This window comes from Narcine bancroftii, chromosome 2 (assembly GCF_036971445.1).
Source record: "Narcine bancroftii isolate sNarBan1 chromosome 2, sNarBan1.hap1, whole genome shotgun sequence".
NCBI classification, from domain to species: Eukaryota; Metazoa; Chordata; class Chondrichthyes; order Torpediniformes; family Narcinidae; genus Narcine; species Narcine bancroftii.
The window spans coordinates 343,606,885-343,623,225 of NC_091470.1; the positions used below are offsets into that span (position 1 = coordinate 343,606,885).

Genomic DNA, 16,341 nt, shown 5'->3' on the forward strand with positions numbered 1-16,341 from the left:
CCTTTTCTTCCCTTCAATTGCTTTTTCTAATGCTTTGACTTATTTAGGTTTCAGTTTCAAAAAGTATGATGTATGCAAAGAGCATCCAGCATTGCATTTATCGAGTCTCATCTTGCTTTTTAGACATTCTTTGGCTTGGCTTCGCGGACGAAGATTTATGGAGGGGTATGTCCACGTCTGCTGCAGGCTCGTTGGTGACTGACAAGTCCGATGCGGGACAGGCAGGCACGGTTGCAGTGGTTGCAAGGGAAAATTGGTGGGTTGGGGTTGGGTGTTGGGTTTTTTCCTCCTTTGTCTTTTGTCAGTGAGGTGGGCTCTGCGGTCTTCTTCAAAAGAGGTTGCTGCCCGCCGAACTGTGAGGTGCCAAGATGCACAGTTGGAGGCGTGATCAGCCCACTGGCGGTGGTCAATGGGGCAGGCACCAAAAGCTTTCCTTAAGCAGTCTCTTAAAATACAGCACAGTAAAAGGCCATTTTAGCTCATGAGTCCGCGCCGCCCAATTTACACCCTATTAACCGACACCCCTGCTACATTTTAGAACAGTGGGAAGAAACAGGAGCCCCCCCTTCATACCCCAGTCCACTCCTGATCTCTGGCGCTGTAAAGGCTACGCCAACCGTGCTTCTTCTCTGTGCATCTGTATTTATAAAAATAAATTGCAAATTGCTTTAAATCCTGATGATTTACAGTCATTTCCCCATTTAATCACATTTAGAAATTGGCTTTAGTGCATCATTGTTGATTATAACCTGTCAAATATTGAACTCAATAATTTTGCTGGCTTATCTGCCTAATTTTTCAACATGCATCAGTTAAGAAACATATGTTGGTGAAGTTACTAATTGAAAGTGTGGAATTTCAATTGGGGTTCACTGCATCTCAACGGAAGTACAAGATAAACAGCATATGTCAAGTCAAGTCACTTTTATTTATCATTCATATCATGCTCGCACGGTAAAGGTGAGACAACTCCAGGACCATGGAGCTTATTTACATAAATATAAGTTAGAATAGAAGTTAAACACATTGAAATATTAAAATATTAAGACAAATACAGTGAGAGTCCACAGTATTATCCACTATCCACATATGTTCTGGAAATTCAGGAGCCTGATGGTTTGGGGGAACCTAACAACCTGAGTGCCTCAGTACCTCCTAGCAGAGGGCAGAAAGGAAAACAGTTTACCTGAGGGGCGTGTGGAGTCCTTCACAATGTTTACTGCCTTGTGCCTGCACCGAGTGTTGTCAACGCCCTTCATGATAGGAAAAGAGCCCCCAGTTGATCTTTTCTGCTGATTTTACTATCTTCTGCAGGGTCTTGAATTCCAAACCAGGTGGAGATTCAGTTGCACAGGATGCTCTCAATACATCCTCCGTAGAATGTAGTGAGGATGGAGGGTGGGAGATGAACTTTCCTCAGCCTTCACAGGAAGTAAAGGGACTGCTGGACTTTCTTGGCTATGGAGCTGGTGTTAAGAGACCAGGCGAGATTCTTCGCCAAGTGCACTTCAAGGAACTTGATACTCTTGCCGACCTCAAAGGTGAAGCCATCAATAGTCAGCGGAGCATAGTCCACCCGACCCTCCTGAAGTCAACAACCATCTCTTTTTTTTCAATGTTCATATTCAGGTTATTGTCTCTGCACTGGTCCATTAGCAACTGTACCTCATCTCTGTATACTAACTCCTCAGTCTTACCGATAAGGCCCACCATAGTCATGTTGTCAGCAAACTTGATGATGTATTTTGAGCTGTGTTTAGCTGAACAGTTGTGGGTTAGCAGAGTGAACAGCAGTGGACTAAACACGCTGCCCTCGGGGGCTCCCGTGCTCAGTGTGATGGTTTGGAAGTGCTGTTACTGATCCGAACTGCTTAAAGTCTCCCCAACATGAAGTCAAGAATCCAATTGCAGAGGGAGGTGTTTAAATCCGGCATGCTCAACTTCCCTATCAGGTACTGAGGTAAGATTGTATTGAATGCCAAACTGAAATCGATAAACAGCAGTCAAATCCTTATTTTCCAGGTAGGTGAAGGCTACATGGAGGGCAGTGCTGATGGCATCATTCATAGAATATTTGGATCTGTAGCAGGAGGGGTCCAGTGATGTGGGCAACAGGAGCTTGATGTTCCCCCTGACGAGCCTCTCCAAGCACTTCATGATGATGGATATGAGTGCAACAGGGTGGTAGTCATTGAGGCAGGACATGGATGATTTCTTCACACCGGGACAATGGTGGTGATATTAAAGCATGTTGTGACCCTGGTGCCTCTCAGGAAGATGTTTAAGATGTTGGTGAGAGCATCCGCTAGCTGAGCTGCACTTAATAACCACAAGCAGACTCGAAGCAAGTGATGAAAGGCTTTAATAACCTGAAATGTCAGGCAAGTCTTTACCTGCTGCTGGCCCAGATCCAAGGCTGTTATGTAGGGGGAAGACTAGGATAATTAGCCTTTACTGGGAATCTTATGGGGAGGAGTTACAAAGTCAGAGGTGTGTCAGCCAGTACAGTGTAGTGAGATCACCTCCGGAACTACTTTGTCCCACCACACACTGCCAGAAATGTTATCCGTTCCAGCAGCTTTCTGTGGATTGACCTTGCCTAACTTTCTCTTTATATCAGCCACTGAAAGGCACAGCACCTGATCATTTGGATGGGAGGTGGACTTCTTCGCTGCCATGTCGTTTTTCACCTCTGAATGCGCATAGAAGTTGTTAAATGCATTTGGGAGGGAGGCAACACCAGCACAGGCAGATGGTGTAGTCTTATGGTCAGTGGCATTTTGTATGCCCTTCCCATGTGTCACATGTCCTTAGATTCCAGGAAATGACTATGAATGCACTAGGCATGTGCTTTGCTTCCCTGATGGCCTTAGACAGCTTGGCTCTTGTAATAACTAGGACTACCTTGTCATCTGCTGGATGGCACTGAACAACAAATGTTCTTCATAAGGACATAGACAAGCTGAACACAAAAGGTAAGTTCAGATTTGTTGTACCACATAGGAAGTTGGAGAAGCATTTATTAAATTTAGCATGTTTAATTGCAGAATGATGCTGAGACATTGCATTAGTTGCAACTGATCTGAAAATGTTCTTCTGCTGATCTTCATTTGTACTCAGCATCTGATGCCTCTCATATTAGTGTCCAACAATAGTCGGCCAGCATTGATGGATTCCAGTTGCCCTAATAGTGCTTTTCCATGGTCGCAACATCCTAGTGAAACTTTGACCATGTTATTGATTGAGTGCAAATGTAGGAAATGAATACTCAATGACATGCTGCACCTCATGGTTTGTATGCTTGAAGCATGTTAAAAATATGACAGGAAATCACAAAAATGGGTTATACCTAAAAATGGGAAAATTTTCAGATGATTTTCATGAACAGCAGCCCAAAATCCCATAAAATACACCCAAAAGTGTCCAGGAAGCAAAATCTTTGTTTTCTAGTGTAATTGGTCACACTGCATCTCAAGATTTTCAAGAGATTGCGAGAAACCTCACATATAATTATTTACCATTGTGCAATGCATCTCACTGAATCTCCTTACGCTTTACAAGATCATTTCTCTCAAGAACATTGTGACTGTGGGTTTCTCTGGTTTTGCTGCAGCTATGATCAGTCAGATTTGTAAATGCCAAGAATAGAACATATTTTAATGTCAATTGTCATTCTCAAACTGTACACCATGTCTAGTCGAACAGAGATGAAAAATCTGCTGTGAAGTTTTATTTAATTTTTAAAAATTTAGACATACAGCACGGTAACATTCCCTTTCGGCTCATGAGTCTGTGTCACACAATTTACACCCAATTGGCCTACAAGTTTCAAATGGTGGGAGGAACTCAGAGCCCTGGGGAAAACCCACACAAACGTAGGGAGAATGTACAAACTCCTTACAGAGAGTATGTGATTCAAACCCCAGGCCCGATCGCCTAGTGCCAACCGTGAAACCCACTATATCAACAAATGATTTCTAAACCATATGTAATATATTTAATATTAACTATAAATTTAATCCAACATAAATTAACTTCCTAAATTTTGTTGTCTACAGTAAGTGTTGCTTAATATCCCTCGAGTTGAATTAAAATATTAATCTCCTCAGTCTCCATTTTGCTTGCCAAAACACACAGTTTATTTAAGTCATGTTGTACAAATATCTTATGTCAAATTAATACTAAAACAAATACAATTATATCGCAAAACTCTGGTATCCAGCACCTTTGTGGATTAGTAGATACCGGTTAAGTGAATTTTCAAGTTGCTTGAGATTGCATGTAGTATGGATTGGCGAACTAATGGTGAGGCATGGCAATTTTAAACTTTCATATTTTTTACCTATTTAATTTCTGCAGTTTTTTTGGCTGGTTGGTTGAATTCCGGATAACAGGAGTTGTACTGTACATGTATTTAGCACACTATTTGATATCATCAACTTCATGATAAGTCTCTATTTTGATTGCTTTTTTGCACTTGCATCTTGCCCTTGAGTTAATTCCTGACTTTATTGCTACCCCCCCTCCACCCCGTTGTTTGTGTTCAATTCTTTTACTTCATCCTTTGCTGTAAACTTTCTGTTTTGAGGCATATATCCAGAGCTCTACCTGCACCAGAATACACCTGCTGAACTCCTGCTGGATTGAAGCTTCAGCAACAATCACTGATCACGGATTGAGTAAATGAATCGATGAAGTTTTTATTGATTCATGTAGCAAGTACAGTGAAAGTTGTTATTTAGTGGGCTCTCCAGCAGAGTACAAGTGGTAGTGCAAGAATAAACATAGGTGTGCAAGGTATTGTGTCAGGGTACAATGTTAAACAAGAGAAGCCACCATCATTCATTAATGAGAGGGTTGATTGTTCATTATCTAGATCAGGGGTGTCAAACTCAAATTCACGGAGGGCCAAAATTAAAACCTTGGACTAAGTTGAGGGCCGAACTAAATATTTATTGAAAATTTTCAACAACATCTGCATGCTTTCTCTTCTTTCAACATATGTAATGTTAAACTTTTTCTTATTAAAATAAATGTTTAATAATAGTTTTGGATAAACTCTTTCCAGAAGCATTAACAAATGAGAAATAAAATATTCAATAAATAATATTTCTCTATAGAGGATTTGTCAAATGTTGCTAGTGTGCTGTCGAATAGTAAAATCTGAGGGCTATTGAGAATGTGGGAGAATAACATGATTCCTGAAACAATCAAATGGGTGATTGATTGTGGGCATGAACTCTAGCAGGGTTATTTGCCATGCCCTTTTTCCATTGGTACAGATATCCTTTGATTTACACACATTTCAAGTTTTATGCCTCTTCTTTTCTTTGGCTTGGCTTTGCGGACGAAGATTTATGGAGGGGGTAAATGTCCACGTCAGCTGCAGGCTCGTTTGTGGCTGACAAGTCCGATGCGGGACAGGCAGACACGGTTGCAGCGGTTGCAGGGAAAAATTGGTTGGTTGGGGTTGGGTGTTGGGTTTTTCCTCCTTTGCCTAATGAGCTTGTATCCAGGTGCAGGACCATTTTTAACCAGGAATATATTTATCACTGTGACATGAAACTATTGGAAGATCGTTTTATCCTGAGATTAAAGTTCATAATACTTACTCAGGCCTGTGTGCGGGAGGGCGGGGTTTGCGGGCGATCGGGTTGGACAACAACAGTGCGGGGGCATCGGCTCTCGCTGCAGGGCGGCATCTCGACGGATCAGCTGCCCCATCACCATGAGTCGCGGGTCGGCCTGCGGCAGGAAGGGGGAGTGGGCAACGGTCCTGGCGAGGTCAGGCCCGAGGCCTCCGGTTCCGGGCGCTGGGAAGCGGCTTTGGCTTCCCCTGACACCGGCCAGGCCGCGCTGCGGTGGGGGGGCGGGCGGGGGGACACGACAGTGCGGGGGCATCAGCTCTCGCTGCAGGGCGGCATCTCAGGGGATCAGCGGCCCCATCACCATGAGTCGCGGGTCGGCTTGCGGCAGGGAGGGGGAGTGGGCAACGGTCCTGGCAAGGTCAGGCCCGAGGCCTCCGGTTCCGGGCGCTGGGAAGCGGCCTTGGCTTCCCCTGACACCGGCCAGGCCCCAAAACCAGAGTCCATGGTGAGACCCTGCAACGTAAACAGAGGAGGTGGGGGCGATTAGTGGCCTGACGCCAATGCATTCTGGGATTTGTAGTATTACTGTGCATGCGCTATACTGGCGCGGCAGCCAGCGGGCCACCTCTAATACATTTTTTAAATGATCTTGCGGGCCAAATATAATTATATCGCGGGCCAAATTTGGCCCACGGACCAGAGTTTGACATGTGTGATCTAGATAAAGAGTAAAACAAAATGACTTTTCAGATTCTTCATTAACTGTCTTGAAAATGTCACAGCATCTATAAATCACTTCACAAAATAAATAAAAAGAATGCATGAAAAGTCAAAGTAAGGCAGAGTCTGCGGTTCATTGATCATTCTGGTATCTAATAGCAGTGGGGAAGAAGCTATCCTTGTGCCACAGAGTGCTCATCTTCAGACTCCCGTACTTTTTTTCGGGATGGCAGTAGAGTGAAGAAGGCATGGTCTTGGTGGCGGGGACCTTTGGGGATAGAAGCTACTTTCTTAAGAGAACGCCTACCAGACAGTGATGCAACCTGCCAGAATATTCTCTACGGTACACCTGTAGAAATTTTCGAGAGTCTTTAGTGACAAAATCTCCTGAAACTCCTCACAAAGTATACTCGCCCCTGGCGAGCCTTTAATTTCGCAGAATTTTGATTTGGCAGGTGCATTATTTTCACTCTGGAGCATCTTGACCAAAATGGAGCAGGTTAATGTGACAGGCAACATAGCTGAGGAGTATTATCATCCTGTCTTTTCATCAACCATGTCTTGTCCTTAACAGTCCGGTCATTAACTTCCTTTGCTTTTGAGTGTTGTCTTCATTCCAAGCCTTGGTCCACTGTCTCTTTCCGTTATTGGCTTCATTCCTGGAATGCATGTTAGCTTTTAGACCAATTCCATTCATGATAGTGTATTTGCTAACATCTCTGCTCTTTTATTCAACAGATGCTACTTATATTCTTGTCAAAGCTTTTTATTCAACTTTCATTCAAAAGCAACATTCTGAGATACAAGATAAAATTGAGAATTGGGAAATCATGCACTTTAGTGCAGTCAGCCTCCTATTTAGGAATAAGCTTCTCATTATGAAAATGCAGCCATTTCCAGGGCAATTCCCTCTGCCACACACTTTCAATAGCTTTAAATTTAAGCAATCTTACATTTTAAATGTTTAACTATATACCATGGTATAAGCAAATTTAATTGCATGCCATCCAATTACACCCAAATTAATTTTAGAGGGTGGGACAGAACTGGAGCAACTGGAGATGAAACCAATGTAAGTCATGATTAAAACATACAAACTCCTCATAGACAGCACCAGATTCAAATCCAGGTCACTGGCATTGTAACAATAGTTGTTAGTCCTTATCTGGGGATTATCCAACAGGTTGGACAGGAAATGGCTCAAAACAAAGGATGATACATGTGCTTGCTCCTGGAGGGTCATCTGACCAGACAGGTCAAAATACTTTTCCGCATATCAATCAAAGTTAGTCCGCCCACAGGTAGGCTCACACCTTCCCATTGGCTTCTTTAAATGTATAAGCACATTGGTACTGACTCCCTTAATCACCTTCCCTATTTTGGGCATACCTGAGCTGGCCCCTCCAGCCGGCCTGCTGCATAAAGTCCACCACATAAAGCAGCTCACTTTCTTTTCCCTTGAAAATGAACCAGGTTGGGAGCTCTATGCAACACTGGTGAGTCATTTGTAAGATGTGTGGCAGTACAGGGTTGGGGGTTGGGGGTGATTGTTGTGCCTGTGGGTGATGGGTACTATTTTTCTTTTTAATTTTTTAAAATGTTTATATTATTCAAAATTGAACAGTACAGTTATATATTGTAATTTACAATTCAAAATATAAGAAAAAGCCCTTATAATTCAAATCCTCTACCACTAAACAAGGTTAAAAACTAACACATAGAAATCAAATGAGAACAACCTGGAGATTACTGTCTGTTTAACCCTCATTTAGTTTAGTGGATGCTGTGCCTGTGAGTGGTGGGTGGTGTTTGTTTAACCCTCTTGTCACAATTGGGAGTTGTGATTATCAGTGATTTATTGGGAGCCAACCCTGTGACGGTCACAGAGACTCTGACGGCCACTGGACTGTCTAAACTTTTAAATAATTTGTAAATATCACCCGGCACCGGTTGCTCATCCTCCCCAGGACAATTTTAAGAAGGGGGTGAATGTAGCCTACTGCAGGGGCCAATCTCTGTACTAGCAGGAAAACCACCTAAGGGCTAACTCCACCTGGCTAGCTGTCAATCAGCTAACCCGAATATAGACCTGAGCTGGCCCCTCCTGAGCCAGTCACATGGGAGCCACCAAAGCATGAACTGGTGTTCAGACTTTTATCTGAATAAAGCCTGTTGTGCAATCTTTTGAGTTTTGTGCTTGCTGGCTGCTACCTCAGTGCACCAGACCTACCCCCCTCCATCTCCTCTTTATATTAACCATTGTTGTCCACTCAATTCAGTCTAGGTGACAGTCCTCGAACCAAAATGTCAACTTTGCATTTCCATCCACAAATGCTTCCTGGCCATTTGATCTCCTCCAGTCATTGATATTTTTTTGGCTCAGATTCTTGCATCTGTAGTTTCTTATCTCTCCACATTTTATTCTAGTTCTTGTCTCCTTCAACATTGGATAGACTGGGCATACTTTGGAAGATCACTTCATTGAGCACCACAGCTCCGTCCGCCACAATAATGTGGATCTCACAGTGGCCACCCATTTCAAATTCCAATCCTGTTCCCTTGCTGACATGTCTGCCCATGATCTCATGCAAATTGGAGGAACAATGCTTCATTTTCTGTTTGGGCACTCTCCAAACTCCAACATCAACGTCACCAGTTTCTGATAAACCCCCATCCCCGCCGTTCATCATCGTTCTCCTCTAGCTCTAGCTCTAGCTCCATCTCTCTCTCTCTTTTCCCCCTTTCTCTTTTCACAGATCCAAAATCATATCAAATTAACATCTTTTTGGCAGTTAGTTCTGAGCTCCTATCCCTCCCATTCTTCCTCCATAGTCTCTAGTCTTTAATTAAGATGCCTGCCAGCTTTTTGCTTATACCTTAAGGAGGGACTCAGCCCCAAATCCTTTGTAACATATCTTTATCTCCTGGGGACTCTGTGAGACTGGCTGAGTTCTTCGAGCATTTCTGTGTGTTTTCACTACAATCTCGGCATCTACGGACTTTCGTCTTTCACTCCTTCAACAGTTGGAACAGTTTCTTTATCTATTCCTTAAAATAACACAATAAGATCATGATCAATTCAGGATTACATATTAGGAATTATAGAGGTGCAGCTGAATAAAACGAAGTTCACAACTCTTGTTCCCTGTCAGCCAATTTTCTGTCCTTGCCTCTGCAAACCCTTTTATTTCATAGTTTTCAGTCTTAATGCAAGCCTTCAATGTTGTGCTTCATGAAATGCCTTTCATATGTCAACATTTTCCACATCAATCACATTTTCATCAGTGATTTTGAATGAACAATGGAGAAATGAGCTGCTGCAGACACAACAGCTCTTTACTTGGCATAAGCAGTCACACAGAGAAGACATGGTGGAAAAATCTCCCAGAAAAATCTCTCAGAAGAACCTTTCTTCATTCAAAGTGCATTAATCTCCCAGAAGAATCTCTCAGAAGAACCTTTCTTCATTCAAAGTGGAATGTTTTTTTAATTTCAATAATTAAATACCATGGTTCCATCGGATTACATGTTAACAATGGATACACATATTAACTTACAAGACCATTAGACACTTGTTTTGGGACAAAGTAACTCTAAAACAGGAGTGGCCAAACTGTAGCCGTTGGCCAACTGCAGCTCATTGCCTATTTTGAAGTCGCCCGTAAGGAAAGAATGGCGGTACTGCTGCAACGGCAATACTGCCACTTGTTCAGTCGCACGGAGAGCGGGGAGCAAAGCGTCAGTGCTTCCCCACAGGGTCCAACTGCCCAGTCTGACTGCCATCAGCTCTTCACAGGCTTTAAATGGCCTGTCAAAGGAAGTGAAGGTGGTTGAAAATGACTGGGGTCAATATTGTTTGGCCCCATGACTCCTTATATTTTTCTATATGTGGCCGACAGCCAAAGAAATTTGGCCACCAATGGTCTAATGTCTCCTCAGAACAGAAAAAACAAGCAAGTTTGATTATAACTATGTTTGACATTACTAGGAAAACGAGCCAGTCTGGATCCTTCCTGGAACTCATCCTTGGGTTTCAATGTAGGCCAAGTAACATAGCTTGATTTCTGTAAACTTGGACAATGCATACAAGTATATTTCTTAAGTGGTTTCTGCCGTGTGTTGATAACCAGCGCCACATTTATTCAATGCAGCTGTCCTTTTAATTTTAAAACTGGTTACCTTTGAAATAGAAGTTTGTTTCTCATTTGTATTAATAGCTACTATATCTTATAACTGACATGGGCAGTGAGTCCGCTGAATGATTGATGAACTGCTCATACAAACTCTCTGTGACTCAACTATTTATTTAACAATAATAAGTTGTTAATAATATTCATTTATTTTAATATTGGTATGTAAGCAGAAGTACCATGCATATATATCATTGCCTGTGTGTGTGTAATGGCTATATATGTGCTTGCAGTATGTTGTACCGATGACCAGAGTACACTGTATTGTTGGGTTGTACTTTATGGGGTGTCTAGAGAGGGGTAGCATCTCTGGAGGGTGGACCTGTTGTGTTCTTTTCAGGCAGTTCGTCCACCTTTGGTCCCCACCTGGTGTTCAGCTCTCACCTGTGGCTCTAAGTAGCTGTAGAACGGCCACACCCTTTATACCGTCTCGGCAGATGATCTAAATCAGGTGAGGGTAGCCGATGGGTCTTCAAGCCTCAGTGAGGTAGTGGATGTGTTTATCACAGCGTGTGAAGTCTGGCCCTGGCAGATTGAGCGGAAGAGACCAATTAATGGTCCAACAGTCAAGAAGGCAGGTCCAGCAGGCTCTGTGGATCACTAAGAGCATGACAAGACTCTTGTTGTCCAGGTCATCCAATTCAGCGAGAGGTCTTCAGCCGTAACGTTTGTCTGTGCCACTGGATCAAGGTCTCTTCTGCCAAGAGAGTGGGATCACCTCTTGTGGTGCACTGTTAGCCAGAATCAGACACACACAAAGATAAAGACTGTACAACAGACTTTAATCCACAAAGACTTCCACAGAGCCAGACTGGCTGTGGCTGCAGCAACTCTGAGTGAGGCCTCAGGAGGCCAGCGCAGGCTTATGTCCCGGAGGGTGATTGACTCCCGACCTGGTGGGGCTTGATCCATTCAGGTCGACTGATTGACAGTCAGCCAGGTCTTGTCCTGTCCCCTTACACTCCTGCAGGTACAGAGGTTGCCCCCTGCAGTAGGCCGGTGGTGTACCACCACACCCCTGTGCAGCGGTGTTCCACTTAAAACAGGTTTCTGTTGTGCAATTTTAGTGTCTTCTTTGAACTGAAGGATAACCAATAAATAAAATTGAACTTTAACCTTCCTTAATTCTCCCTCATAATCAATACTGACTTTTTCAAAAAAGAATTAGACAATTTGATGCCAACAAAGTTACACTGAGCTTCTTTAATGAATCCTTACTTGTCCAAATGTCTTAATTTTATCTGGATTATTGAAAGTAGCCATTCCTGTCCATTGAATCCATTGAGTCCATTGATTTACTCTTGTTATTAATAGATTTTCCTGTCAATAAAACTTAGGGCCATATTGCTTCAGGTGACTACAATTAATGTTATGCAATATAATTGAAATATGGATATCCTCCACTCTCTGAATCTTGCTGGGGAAATTCTATTGATCTTCTTAGCAGAAGTTACTGTAAATCTTTACCCCTCCACTAAGCTATCTTGACTCTGGATTACAGACTATGGGAAGAGGTTGGACAAACTTGGGTTGTTTTCTCTGAAGCAAAGGAGGCAAGTTTATAAAGTCATGCAAGGCCTCAGGCGATGGACAGTCAGAATCTTTACCTGGGAGAAAGGGGTCACACACCAGAGGACACATTCTAAAGAGGAGAGAAAGTTTAAGGGGGTGAGACTCATTTTTTTCTACAGCAAGTGGTGAATTCTTGGAACAGGCTGCCAGGAGTAATGGTGGAAACATACAACTGCAGCATTCAAGAAGCTTGAAGGACACAAATTTGAATTGAATGGAACAATATCTGTCAAGTGCTGTAGTGATTTAGTTTCATATGGTCATAATGTTTGGCATAGCCATATGGGCTGAAGGGCCAGTTCCTCTACTAAATTGTTCTTTATTCTGTGCTGCCTCACCCAGCCTTCCATAGATCGCCTTGCACAGTGTTGGGAATAATCATTCTAATAATGTTATTTTTTTTGTTAATTGTTAGTCATGCCATGAAATAAAATGTATAATAAAAACAAATGCAAACAATGAGCAAATAACAAGGAGCCACACACTTTCAAAATGCAGCAGTCATCATTTCACTTTGACAAAAGGGCTAAAGCTGCTGGTTATCTCATTGTCTGTGGGAATGATGGCAGTGGCTCTGTCTCAGATGACAGTCCAATGCAAGATGAACCTCTTCAGCAAGCTGTTCAGCATGAGTGGTAAAAAGTAGAAAGGGGTTGAGCCCACTGAAGACTCTCCGCTGACCGTGGGAGACCAACAACAAAACAGAACTATAACCTATGTTGTTGAAAAGCCTTAAATCTGTGCAGCTGAATGCTACTCTGGCATCTCCAGAATGTCAGATCTCTTCCAGCTTCATCTGATGCCTTAATTTAGCCAGTTTGATCTTTAAACATAATTTTTTTTCCCCTGTCAAACTCTAGGAAGTGAATTTAGTTTTTGAAATGCACTTTTCATTGATTTAGTTGGAATTTGAAAATTCTATGTCTCTTTCCTTCCTCGATTCGATTCATCTTAGCCTGAAGCTAATTCATTCAGGCCTCTCAGCCTCCAACCCTTGTCTTCAAATCTATAAAAATCTTCTCCACTTCCTCTGTGTTCTGACAGTGCCAGTACACACAGGAAGGCCAAGGTTTTCTGCTCAAGGCTACAACCTTTCGAAATACAATCCTAAGGTAAAGAAGAAGATAACAGGCTTCTTGAAATTCTTCATGAAATGGTTTGGTCTGAAATGTTGGCTATTTATTGTTTTCAGTGGATGCTGCTTGACCCACTGAGTTTCTCCAGCTCTTTGAGTGTTGCTCAAATATAATCTCTCAGTTTTAGGGACTCAGTCAAGTCCCTCCCAAAATATCTCACCAGAGCACAAAAATCCTACTTGTCTTCATTCTATCTATATCCCTCATAACTATTTTGGGTCACAAGACCGTGCCCTCAATTCACACCCAATTAACCTACACCCCAATATTTTTTGGATGATCAGAGGAGACCGAAGCCCCTGAGTAAAACATGGGGAGAACGTAAAACCTCTTTATAGACAGCGTGGGATTCGAACCCTGGTCCTGATCGTTGGTGCTCTAAAGGCATTGTGGTAAATTGGAATCAATTTTGATTATATCTATCAAATCTCCCCTCAATCTTCTACACTCTAGGGAATAAAGTCCTTATTTGTTTTTTTCTTTCCCTGTAACTCAGTTCCAGAAGTTGCAGCAACATTTTATTAAATCTTCTTTATACACTTTAAGTCTTATTGATATCTTTCCTGTGGCAAGGTGACCAAAACTAAATACAATTCTCCAAATTTGGCCTCATTAATATCTTAGACAAGTTTACCATAGCATCCGAACTCCTATACTCAATACTTTGATTTATATGCCAAATGCTCTCTTCACAACCCTACCTACCAGTGATGCCACTTTCAAAGAATTTTGTATCAGTACTTCCAGATCCCTCAGTTTTACCACACTCCTCTTACCCTAATATTTACTGTGTATCTCCTACCTTAGTTTGTCCTTCCAAAATGCAACAACTCACACCTGTCTGCATTAAATTCCACCTGTCAATGTTCCACCCATTTTTTCTGCAGTCTTCCTTTTTTTTTGGAAAATTTTATTTAATAATTTGCCAAATACAATGTAATAAACAAATAGAAAAAATACATAGAAACAAACCACAAAAAAACCTATAAACTACAACCCCTCCCCTCTACTAAACTAAAAAATAAAACCCCCTCGGCGTCTTAGAAAAAGGTATTAAATATTCTGTGTTTGGTGTGCCAACTCTACAACATTTACTTAAGTTCTATAAACATATACTTTAAACACAAACCCCACATATCAACAAAAAAAGAATAATTATTTCATAATTATGTTATTTTATTTGAAATACAAACACGACTGTAATTCATTATGCCATCTCTGCAAACTCAATTGTACATAATTTTTCCATGTAACAGCTATACATTTTCTCCCTACCTGCTAACCCTAATCTTAAAAAAAGCTGAATATGGTTTAATCATTTGTAACTGTATAAATGGCACATTAATATACTTGCTCAGTTTTAAGTTGCCACACCAAAACCTTATGTGCTCTTTCACCGAACTCATAATAACATTGTTTAGATTGCAAAATCGTTTTTTTCATATTTATAAGTTTGTAAATTATTATAATGTAATTTCAATTTAGATAATTGTATCTTAATATCCTCAGTACATTTTCCCTCTAATTTTTTTCTCCAAACTTTCATTTTCCTTTTCCAAATTTGAACTTTCTAATAAATATTGCTTTTTAATCCTTGCTGTATAACTAATAATTTGACCCCACAAATAAGCTTTTAAGCATCCCATAAAATAAATTTACTCTGTACTGAACCTTCATTCGTTTGTAAATAAAAGTTATTTGATCCCTAATATATTTAATAAAATCAGGTCTCTTTAATAACATCTCATTAAATCTCCAACTATATGCTCTCTCAGTTACTTCAGCACTTAAACATTTAGCTAACAAAAAGGAGTGGTCAGATAATAATCTACTTTTATTTTCTGCATAATTAAATCTCCCTTGTAACTACGCCGATATCAAAAATAAATCTATTCTAGAAAAAGAATTATGCCGAGCTGAGTAAAAAGAAAAATCTTTTTCAATTGGGTTTAGCCTCCTCCATATTTACACTAAATTCAAATCTTTCATAATCTCAAGCAATTCTTTTTGCCATTTTTGTTCTTTTTACAGTTTTTGGAGATTTATCCAACAAAGGATCCAGACAACGGTTAAAATTTCCTTCGACAAAAACATTCTCATTTGATTGATTCAAGTTAAAAAAAAATAACAAAAATAAATATTTCATCATCTTCATTTGGTGCATATGCATTCATTAGCGTCCAACTTTCAGAAAGAAATCTTGCAATTAACTACCAAAACTCTTCCCGCATTGGCAGAAAAAGAATCCAATCCAAACAAAACTTTTTTTTTTATTTACCATTATCAGAACCCCTATAGCTTTTGAATTATAAGAGGAAGCAATTGCATGTCCTACCCAATCCCTTTTTAACTTCGGATGTCCTTTTTCTGTCAAATGAGTTTCTTGCAAAAATGCAATATCTACTTTAAATTCTTAATATAATCTAAAACACATTTCCGTTTTATCGGATGATTTAACCCCTTAACATTAAAAGCGCTCAGCCACGCTACCTGACACACTTAGTACAGCAGTCCCCTGAACCTCGCATGCCTCCCGGAGTGACACCAGGGACATCGCGGTGGTGCCATCTTGCACCAATCTGTGCAGAGAGGACACCACTGCTACAGTCAATCTTACTGAAGAAGGTCGCTGAGTCTTCGGGTCTATCTGTAATCGATGCCGAGGCTGCAAATCTTTGGTAGGCTCAAAATTTTCGGATTCTTCCAACACTTTAAAATACAATTTTTTTGATTGTTGAACTTTTCTTCTTCTCACCACTTTCCTTCTCATATCACAAGCACTGTTTTCATAAAGTTTTCAAACATGTATCAAGTCATTAAATTTCGGTTTTGAACTTTCCAGTTGAGGAGAGATGTTCCCACATCTTCACTCTTTGCCATCTTGCCATGCCCCCCTCCAGCAGGTCTTCCTCACTGTCCACAATTGCCTTCTAGCTTTGTGTCATCAGGAAACTTTCTGATCCAATTATTATCAAGATCATTAATGTAAATGACAAACAATAACAGTCACAGGACTGATCCCTGAGGCACCACTAGTCACAGGCCTCCAGTCTGAGCAGCAATCATCCATTAACACTCAGGCTTCTCCAATATAGCCAATGTCGAATCTAGTTGATTACCTCTATGAAAGGTAAC

The 16,341-nt window shown here is 41.2% G+C and overlaps 1 long non-coding RNA gene across 1 annotated transcript in view; it reads right to left on the minus strand.

Annotated features, from left to right (window-relative positions):
* Window positions 1-6,712: 6,712 nt before the first annotated feature.
* LOC138752802 (uncharacterized) overlaps window positions 6,713-16,341 on the minus strand; it is a 39,979-nt gene continuing 30,350 nt past the window's right edge. Inside the window, exon 4 of the long non-coding RNA XR_011350947.1 lies at window positions 6,713-6,967. This is a non-coding gene — a long non-coding RNA (uncharacterized lncRNA). The remainder of the gene's footprint in view (window positions 6,968-16,341) is intronic.